Genomic DNA, 10223 nt, shown 5'->3' on the forward strand with positions numbered 1-10223 from the left:
GCATGTATAAATCAAAAATTTGTCAAGGGATCTGAAACCTTGCAAAATATTATCAACATGCAAAGGTCATCGGAGGATAAAATTAGTTTGGGGTTCAAGCCTCCTCTACAAAATTTCAAAGATCATCCAAATACCAGTTATGGAGATGTTTTGAAAGGAAAAGAAAATCAAGCAAGTATTGTAGCAACTAGAAAGAATGTCCAAAAGAATGAAGCTGAAATAAAATCAATAGAAAATAAACAAGTTGAGCAAGCAAGATCCTCAAATTTCACTCCTTCATCATGGCCACAAAAATTTAGGTATCCTACACTATTTTATAGTTATTGTTTTGCATGTAATAATTTTGGACACAAATCCATAAATTGTAGGTTGAAGATGTTTCCTAGAAGAAATGTTGATAGATCAAGAGTTTCTCAAGGACCAAATATTTTGCATGCTAATGGATTTTTTTTTTCTCCACTAATGAATGAGATCAAGTGTAAATTTGGTCACAAAGCTAGTGAGCACAGATCTAGATTTCCAAACTCATTCATGCAACACACTCAAGAGAAATCTAATCAACAAAAAGTTGAGAAAAGATGGAAGAAAAATGTTGAAAGTTGTGAGATTTCTTTGATAGCTCATAATCAACACGAGCAATGGCTGATTGAGAGTTTTTGCTCCAAGCACATGACCGGTGATAAGAGAAAATTATTACAGCTAAAAGAGTACAAAAAAGGCAATGTTAGTTTAGGAAATGATGCAACAACTCCCATTAAAGGAAAAGGAACAGTTAGATTGGACAAGAAGACCAAAGCCCAAAATGTGCTTTATGTTGATGGATGGAAGCACAATCTCCTCAGTGTGAGTCAGGTGTGCGATAATGGGCATGAGGTGAATTTCAGATCCAAAGAGTGTGAGATAAGAAATGCTAAATTAGGAAAGTTAGTGGCAAAGGTCATTAGAAGTGACAACAACATGTATATTTTTGATGACACTAGATATAGCTTCTGCATGAGAAAAATAGAAGAATCTTGGCTATGGCATAGAAGATTGGGTGATGTTAATTTTGATAATCTAGTCAAGGTTAGAAATATTGGAGAAGTTAGAGGATTACCAAGGTTGGCTAAACAAGATAACACAATATGCAAGTCATGCCAATTTGGGAAACAAATAATAATGCATTTAAAATCCAAGGAGTTCATTATAAGTAGACCATTGGAGCTAGTGCATACAAATGTATGTGCCCTACAAGGAAGCAAAGTCCAAGAGGTGAGAAATATTTCATATAATTAATGATGACTTCACTAAATCCACATGGGTTATGCTCATGAAATAAAAATCAGAAGCTTTCAATAAGTTTAAGTATTTTAAGTCACTTGTTGAAAATGAGGTTGTTTTGAAGATAAAGTGTCTTAGATCTGATATAGGAGGTGAGTTCATGTCCAAATAATTTGATGATTTTTGTGAGGAGCATGGGATTAAGAGGCAATACTCCATAACTAGAACACCGCAAAAGAATGGTGTAGTGGAGAGGAAAAATAGGTTGGTCCAAGATATGGCATGAGCTATGTTGGATGACGCTAGTGTGTCAGATTTTTTTTGGGAGAAGCAACTCAAACAATAGTATGTTTGGCCAATAGAGTTTTTCTTAGGCCTAACAGTGACAAAACTCCGTATAATTTGTGGAAAGGAAGATCCAAAAAATTTGACCACTTCAAAATATTTGGGATCAAATGCTACAACAAGAGGATGGAAGACAAACTTGGCGAGTTCGAACCAAGCATTGATGAAGGCATATTCCATGTCTATTCCTTCAAGAGAAAGGGATACAATTGCTACAACAAGAGAACTAAAAATTTAATTGTAGGTATTGATATTGTTATTGATGAAGATTTGCCTAAATATAATGATTCCAAAGATGTTGCAGCTGATCATGATTTCATAGAATACGAGGACCAAGAAATTTATGAATAAGAGGAAGAAGAGAGAAAGACCTCAACTACAAAGAAGGCTCCACCAATTCACATTCAAAAGAAGCACCCAGAAAGTGAAATTATTGGAAGGTGGAGTGAAAACGAGGAGGAATCTGTTGGATAGCTTCAATCAAGCACATTTTGCACCATTGTCTCAAATAGATCCCAAAAGATTTAATGATGTTAGAGAAGATCAAATTTGGGTCAAAGCAATGAATGAATAATTAGATCAGATTGAGAAGAACAATACATGGGAGATTATGCCAAGGTGAAAGGACAAAAACATCATTGGAACCAAGTGGGTGTTCAAGAAGAAGCTAGATGAAGAAGGCAAAGTGGTAAGAAACAAAGAAATACTTGTGTGCAAAGGGTATACTCAGGTAGAAGGTATTGATTTTGATGAAACTTTGGCACCTATATCTAGATTAGATACTATAAGAATGTTTTGGGCCTTTGCATGCTACAATAAAATTAAAGTTTATCAAATGGATGTAAAATCAAATTCTTGAATGGTGATCTAGAAGAGGAAGTTTATATGGAGTAGCCTGAAGGTTTCTTATTGGTGATTTGAGAATCTAGTGTGCAGGTTGAAAAAGGCTCTTTATGGCTTGAAGCAAGCTCCAAGAGCATGGTATGAAAAGTTAGAAAAACATATACAACAACAAGGCTTCAAAAATGGATCCACGAAAAAACAATTTATATATCAATTTTGAAGGTTATAATTTTCTAATAATTGTTGTGTATGTAGATAATATTATTTTTGGGGGAAATTTGGAGAAGATGGGCCAAAATTTTGCATAAGAAATGCAAAAATAATTTGAGATGTTAATGTTGGGTGAGCTTACTTTCTTTCTTGGTTTGCAATTTATTCAATATGATAAAGGCATTTTAATTTCTCAATCCAAGTATCTTAGAGAGAAATTAAAACAATTTGGCATGGAATATTGCAAACCAGTATGCACTCATATGGTAACCGGTTGTAAATTGAGCAAAGATGATGAATCACCAAAAATAAATCAACCCATGTATCATTCGATGATTGGAACCTGATTGTATCTAACTACTTCTAGACCTGATATTGTGCAAGCTATAGGATTGGTCTCAAGATTTCAAGCTAATCCCAAGGAGACTCATCTTAATGTTGTAAATAGGATCTTCAAGTAACTTCAAGGCACTCTCGACTATGGATTATGGTATCCCAAAGGGAATGATGATTGGGTTGGTAGTATTGATAACATGAAAAGTAATTCAGGAGAAACTCACTTTTTGGGATATTGTTTGGTCTCTTGGGCAAGAAATAAACAAAGTTCTATCTCTTTGTCCACTATTGTAGTTGAATATATAACATCAACCATTTGTTTCACACACATTTTATAGATGAAGGAAACTCTTCAAGACATGCATGTTGAGTATTTAGAGCCTCTTCCCATCATGGTAAACAATACAAGTAAGAATCTCCAAAATTACGGTCCTTCATTCCAAGACCAAGCACATACCAATAGAATATCATTTTATCAGAGAACATATGGTCAACAAAGTTGTAATGTTGGAATATGTTGCTTCAAATGAATAAATTGCAGATATCTTAACCAAGCCACTTCTAAGGGAGTAATTTGAATATCTTAGAGAGCGTATGGGTGTTGTGCCTTTTCGAAGGCATTGAGGAGATTTTCATGGAGTTAGCTACTGTCATATGGCTTCCACCAAGAGAAATTTCATATGCAAAATTTGGAGAATGGGTAGCGATTGGTTATTTGCATGCTTTTCAAGGCATTATGAACCGTTTGCTTACTTCTTCTTGATTCATTTCAAGATGGATTTCTTCTTCAGGATGGCTGGTCTCAAATATATTAAAGGGGAGAATGTACAACAACCTAGGGGGAGTATTTGTTGCACCTCTTCAGGGGGAGTACTTCATTTTTGGCTATGTATCACATTGTTGTTATGTATTTTCTCTTTCCATTGATGTCAAAGGGGGAGAGAGAGTGAGTTGTGTATGTGCTCAATTTCAAATTGTTGTATGTAAATTTCATATTTATTTTTTAGAAGCTACATGTTGACATCATTGGCAAAGGGGGAGTTTGTTGCATGTTTGTGTTGCCATTGATGTCACTTGCTGAAGTTATGTACTCATGAGTCTCTATGTATCATCTTGAGTCTATTTTATACTTGTTGAGGGCTGTCATGCTAATGTAAAATGCTGTCATAGTCTCAGAAGGTTTGTAGGAGAGGATTTATGAGGTAATGAGGCCTCATTTGAAGTTGAGCTATATTTGTGCTAGAGGTATAGTTGATGATGTGTGTGGAGTATTGTTGAAGTTATGTAGTTGGTTTACTGATGTTAAGTTGGGGTTGGAAGGATGGTTCACAGGTCATATCAACCCCCTGAAGCTTTGTCGCAAGTTTGAGGGAAATGACTCTTTCTTTACCTTATGCTCTAACCCATTTCATGGATAAAGGCTTATGGGAGTAACTGAAAATTCCTAATCAATGGATGGTAGAGTTGTGCGAGCGACCAGTCAGATCTGAGAAGTTTTGTTCATGCGACCAAATAAAAACATGAAAAAAATCCAGATTTTGCATGCTCATTTGGAGTTAATTTGTTTTTGGCAAATTTTGTTGTTAGAATTTTCCAGAAAAAGGTAGAGACAAGTCGTGGGGCACCTAGAAGGTGATCAAAGTTGAAATTATCAAAAGGCTAGTGGAATGAGTGGCTTGATTTGGTCAAAAAGTCCAGCCCAATCAAATATGAAGCATGTGAATAGGTTTTGGGTGAGATCCATTGCCTGAAGAATCAATTGATCTCAGATATTACAAATATGTTGAGAAAGGTTTCTTATTTGGTTGGTTCTCTAGTAGTGTGAATGAGTGAGTGTGCATGTAGAGAAAGTGCACAAACCAATGATTGTAGTAGTGAGTTCAAAGCTTCAGTATTGTAGTGCGTGCTTTAGAAATTATTCTTCAGGAATGTTTCAAAGTTATGTGCAAAGATTGAAGGTCAATTTGGAGAGTGTGTGTGGATAGAATTATTATCTCATTTGGAGTGTGAAATTGTGGCTGCATGAGTGTGCTTATTTGTTTCTAATTTTGTTTATGCAGTAGTATTTTCATTTTCGAATCATATTTTCTTGTAGAAAAATTGTTTATACTTGAAGTGGGGGCTTCAAGCTAAGTGCATGTTGATTGTCTTTTGTAGAGTGGGTGCTCCAAGTTGGTTGTGGCAAACATTTCTCATTTCAGTCAAGGGGTGGGTGCTCCATTTTTAGTGATAGATAAATCATGTAATATAAATGAGAATATTTTGAAGCAATAGATAATAAAGAAGAAGCAAAAGAAAGTTCAGTGGTTTTTTTACCCTGGCAGGGGGTTTTTCCACCTAAAATATAAGTGTCTACATGTGATTATTGTTTGTGTTTTTCATATGCATGATATTGTTATATCTTTCTAAAGTAAATTCCAGAGTAAGTTTTATTTGCAAAAACAATTTTATATCTCCATAATACTGATTCACCTGCCCCCTCGTCTCTGAGTATTTCTTTTAATATTTGACGTATATTAAAATATTTTAAAGTTTTACTTTGACATTAAATTTGAAAAAAACCATTCAACCGTTCCACTAAAGTCCCTTAGGAAGAGTTGTGATTCTGCTCACTAAGTCCTCATTTAAGTAAACTACTAGTCCCTTGACTGTAGTGACAAACTCATGCCCTTCAAGGATCTGTAGATTCATGGAAAATTTCGTTGCCACTTCATCATAAAAGCCCCTAAGTCTCTAAAATAACCCTAAAAATTGGAAATTCTCTAAGATGGTTACAAATCTAGGGTGCTGGTAAATTCCACTTGTGTTAGTGGGCTTAAAACTGCCCCCCATTCTATCCTCACAGATTTCCCTAAATAATATTTTGGAAACCAATTTCAAACTGTACCTATAAATTTCCTTCTAATAACTCCTAAAAACTTCATTTAACTTAATTGTTTCATCTATGGTTATAATTGTTTTGAGAGGAGATGGTGTGGTTGTGCTACTATAGGAAACATGGTTTCCTATTACAACACTTATGTGTGCCTTTTAGAATGGACATAATTACAAAATATCATCACAACCTTGACTCTACACCCAACAAATCAAACATCAAATATAAAAGAGAAAATGATGAGCCTCCTCTCCTTCCACTCACAATTAGACACAAAAACTTATTTTTTTTTCTTTTTAGACTGTGTGCCCAATTTAACATAAAACATGTTATGCATACTAATAATTTATTTGAAAAAGAATTTGGTAAGAAATTCATGAGTTGTTTTAGGGAATTGACCTTTTTAATGCACACAAAGAGATTGATGAGGGAAATACGGTAGTTTCTTCGTGATCCTGTAGAAAATACTTGCAAAGATGTAGCAAATCCATATAGACCTGTAGCAAACCATTGCAAACCTGTAGCTATATGTATCATTTCTTGTAACAACATGTGATAACTCTTGTAGAAAATTGTGACAATTTTTCTAGAAACACGTGGTTTCTATATATTGGATGCACTTTGTCGACGGGGATATTACTGTTGTTTTTGCCTCACAATGATGGTGACATGAAGTACAACATAGTGATGGGGTGGTAGATAGGGGAATTAACATGCAACACTTATCTGTCCCATCTACCACTCTACTCCCCAACGTAATACTTGGTTGTGCTCCCCACCTAGACCATTACATCATAAAAAAGGCAACAACCACCTTTTCGAATAAGTCAAGGATATAATCCCATTTTTCTTACTTTCCTCTCACACATGGGAAGCGAACTATAGAAATTGGTTATAAGTTAGTCATATTTCAATGGCTAATCCATTAGAACCTTGATTTGTGAAAAGGAAAATTTCACTATGCTTTAAATAAATCGAGAGAGAGTTCGGGGCTCTATACCTCATGTTTACATTTTGGAAGCTTAGTGTTGATGAATGCCATAGATTTAGGTGTTTTTCAAGGATGGTGTTTGTGCTGGTTGTTGTATGCTCTGGACCTCTTCATCATTCCTAGAGGGTATACTAGAGATATGGAGTTTGTTAGAGAATACAATTCCCTAAAATGGCTCCTTATGTGCTGAAAAAGTTGGTTCTGTAGGATCTATACAGTTTTCTACAAGGCTGTGTAGTTATTTTGTAGCAAGCACAAATTCCTTTCGAACTAATTCAAAAATATCCTCAAGTGATGTATCTAGCTTGATAATTCAAAGGGATGGAGGAAATGTAGGAGAAGATTTTGAGTTTGAATGTGATGAAAAAGTGAGAGAAATGGGTTGTTATAGGGTCAAATCGAGTGAATAGAGTGAGAGGAACATATTAATGAAGCTTGAACATGGAAAGGGGAATTTTAGGACCTTGTTGGTTCTCCTCTTTGGACCAAATATTAAAAAAAACTTAGATTTATAGCTTTTTTTCAGAAACAATTCCTTGTAGCATTTCAAGAAGGTTGCAAAAAACTGATGGAAAGTGGGGAATATGAGATGGATGATGCCGAGAATGGTATAAGGGAATGGAAAATGGTACAAGGATTCCAAATAAGATTTGAGGTAGTCTGTGTTGATGAATTTAAATGGGTGCTAGACTATCCTTTTTTATTGACCTAATTGATGTTTCTTCTTTTGTTGTAGGAAAATTGTTCCTGAAAAAAAATCAATGTGAGAGATCAATATGTTTTTTTATTTTCTTTTTTTTTTTTCCTTTTCTTGGGCTCAATGGCTACCTCATGGAGGTTTTTAGATAGTAAAACTACTTCAGGCACCTTAGAAGAGGTTTTCACCTAGATATTTATTCTCTTGCTATTTTTTCTCAAAGTCACCGACCGCATCATGGAGGTTTTCAGTTAATGAGCTTGTTTCAAGCACCTCAAAGGAGATTTTCACTTGATATTTTCATTTTTTATATTTCCTTTTTTTTCTATTTTTTTGCTGATATGGAGATGGATGGATTGGGAGCTCTGGTGCTCTCAATCACATTACGTTCCTTTCTTATTGAAATTGTAAATTTAACCTTGGAAAGTCACTTCCTATAAACCTTCAACTTGTAAGAATTTACTAAGAGTGGTATTTTCTCCTCATTTATGGTTCTGATATTGAAAAATTCATTATCATAACATTTTTCCACTAGGTAATTTCCCAAACATCTAATCGGAAATTTTCCTTTGAATTCCTTGAACCTAAAGTCATACAAGACAACCAAATAATCCTCTTGGAAGGCTTTGGTTTTGATGTATTTATCATGCCAAATTTCACTTTGTAGCTGTATTACCTTAGTATGCAACAAGACATGTATCCTATTCTCATCCAATGCATTTATCTGTGGTATCTTATTGACCCATGCCTTGGTCAAATACATGTCTAGTTGAGATGCGATCCTAAAAGTGTTATATTTAAACTCATTTGGTAATACAACCTTATTTCCATAAAATAACTGATAGGGGGTGAAACTAGTGGTGGTTTTCTAAGTAGTGTCATAGGCCCAAGTGGCTTCAACAAGCTTTCCTGCCCAATATTTTTTGTTTCCACTAACTACCTTAGTAAGAGTGTTTTTTAATGCTCTGTTAGTGATATCTACCTGCCCATTTTCTTGGAGGTAGTAGGAAGTGGTATTTCGATGGCGAATGTGATGCTGCTTCACTATGTCCTCAATCAAATTAGAAGTAAACTAGGTGCCTTGATTTTTTATGAACTATCTTGGAAAACAAACTTGTAGAAAATTTTCTATCTTAAGAACTTAACTACATTTTTCTCTATTTCACTGCTTTCACTTCAACCCATTTAGTTAGGTAATTAATTCATACGATGATGTACTTTTTCTCTCCAAATGGGGGATCAATAGGACCAACGGAATCAATGCCCTTTCTTCAAATGGATCAAAAGACACTTTAGGTTGAAGGGGTGTTTCATCCTTCCTTCTAGGATTCCCCATTCTCTGGCATCAATCACATCATGTAGTGTATCTTTGTGATTTTTTATGAAGAGTTTGCCAAAAGTATCCCAAATACAAGATATTGTAGTCTTTCCTTCTTGTAGGAAAATGAACTCCATAGGGTCCATCATGACAAACTGAGAGGATATAGTAGATCTCATCCTCCCTCACACATCTCCTTAAACCCTAATCTGGTCCCAACTTGAAGAGGCTCCTCCCAATCTAAGTATAGGAGGCAATTTGTCTAATGATATTTCTTTCTCCCTTGAAGAAAAGTGAGGAGGGAGTTGGTCAATGTCTAGATAGTTGGCAATGTAAACAAACCATGGAGAGAGAAGTGAAATGGAAAAATATGCTCATATTAGAGTTGATCATCAACTAAACCTTCATCTGAAAAAAAGGTTAATCATGACATGAAATCTGCAATAACATTGAATTTTTCTAGTTTGTCAATAATGGTTAAGTAAAACTCTTGTAAAACCAATAGTCACCTGATTATTTTAGCATTTACAACTAGTTTGTTCATCAAATAATTGATTGTTGCATGGTCAGTATGTACAAAGACTTGGTAAGTAGTAATATAGTGTCTAAACTTATTCAAAGAGTGTACAACAAAGATGAATTATTTTTTCAATTATAGGTAATTCAATTCAACCTTAGATAGATTCTTACTAATGAAGTAGATTGCATAAGGAAGTTTACCTAAAGCTACTCCAATTTCCCTGTTTGATGCATCTTTGTGAATGTGAAAGGGAAAGGTCTAATTAGGACCTCTAAGAATAGGTGATGTCATTAACTTTTCCTTTATTCTCTCAAATGCTTATTGATATGGATATCATCATCTTTTGTCAGTAAAGAAAACAAAGGAGAGGTAGTTTTACTGAAATCTTTTATAAACTGTTATCACCTAAAAAATGATCACCTAGCCATTTCTAACTAGGTGGATCAAAATACACCATGTAGGATTAATTTTGCCATAGTAAAATCACTTTCACCACAGGAAATAATTCATTAAACCATTTTATTAAATTATTTCTGTTTAAGATAAAAAACCCCATGGGAATAATTGAATAAATCATTATTTATTTAATTTTCTCTAGAAATAATTATTAAATAATTATTTCTTAACACATTTGACTAAATCACCTAGGAATAATGAAATAAATCACTATTTATTTATTATTCCTTAATCTTATTTTTGGAACAATTGTTAAACCATTATTTAATAATTATTTCAAATTTAGAATTTTCTTAATCCTTGCAAAGTGATTAATAAATCATTTTATTTGTTAATTATTTCAACCATTTTCTAAATAAAGATATTTTACCA

Source organism: Pinus tabuliformis, chromosome 9 (genome assembly GCF_031772625.1).
Source record: "Pinus tabuliformis cultivar Carrire ecotype Pingquan chromosome 9, CPIR1, whole genome shotgun sequence".
NCBI lineage: Eukaryota > Viridiplantae > Streptophyta > Pinopsida > Pinales > Pinaceae > Pinus > Pinus tabuliformis.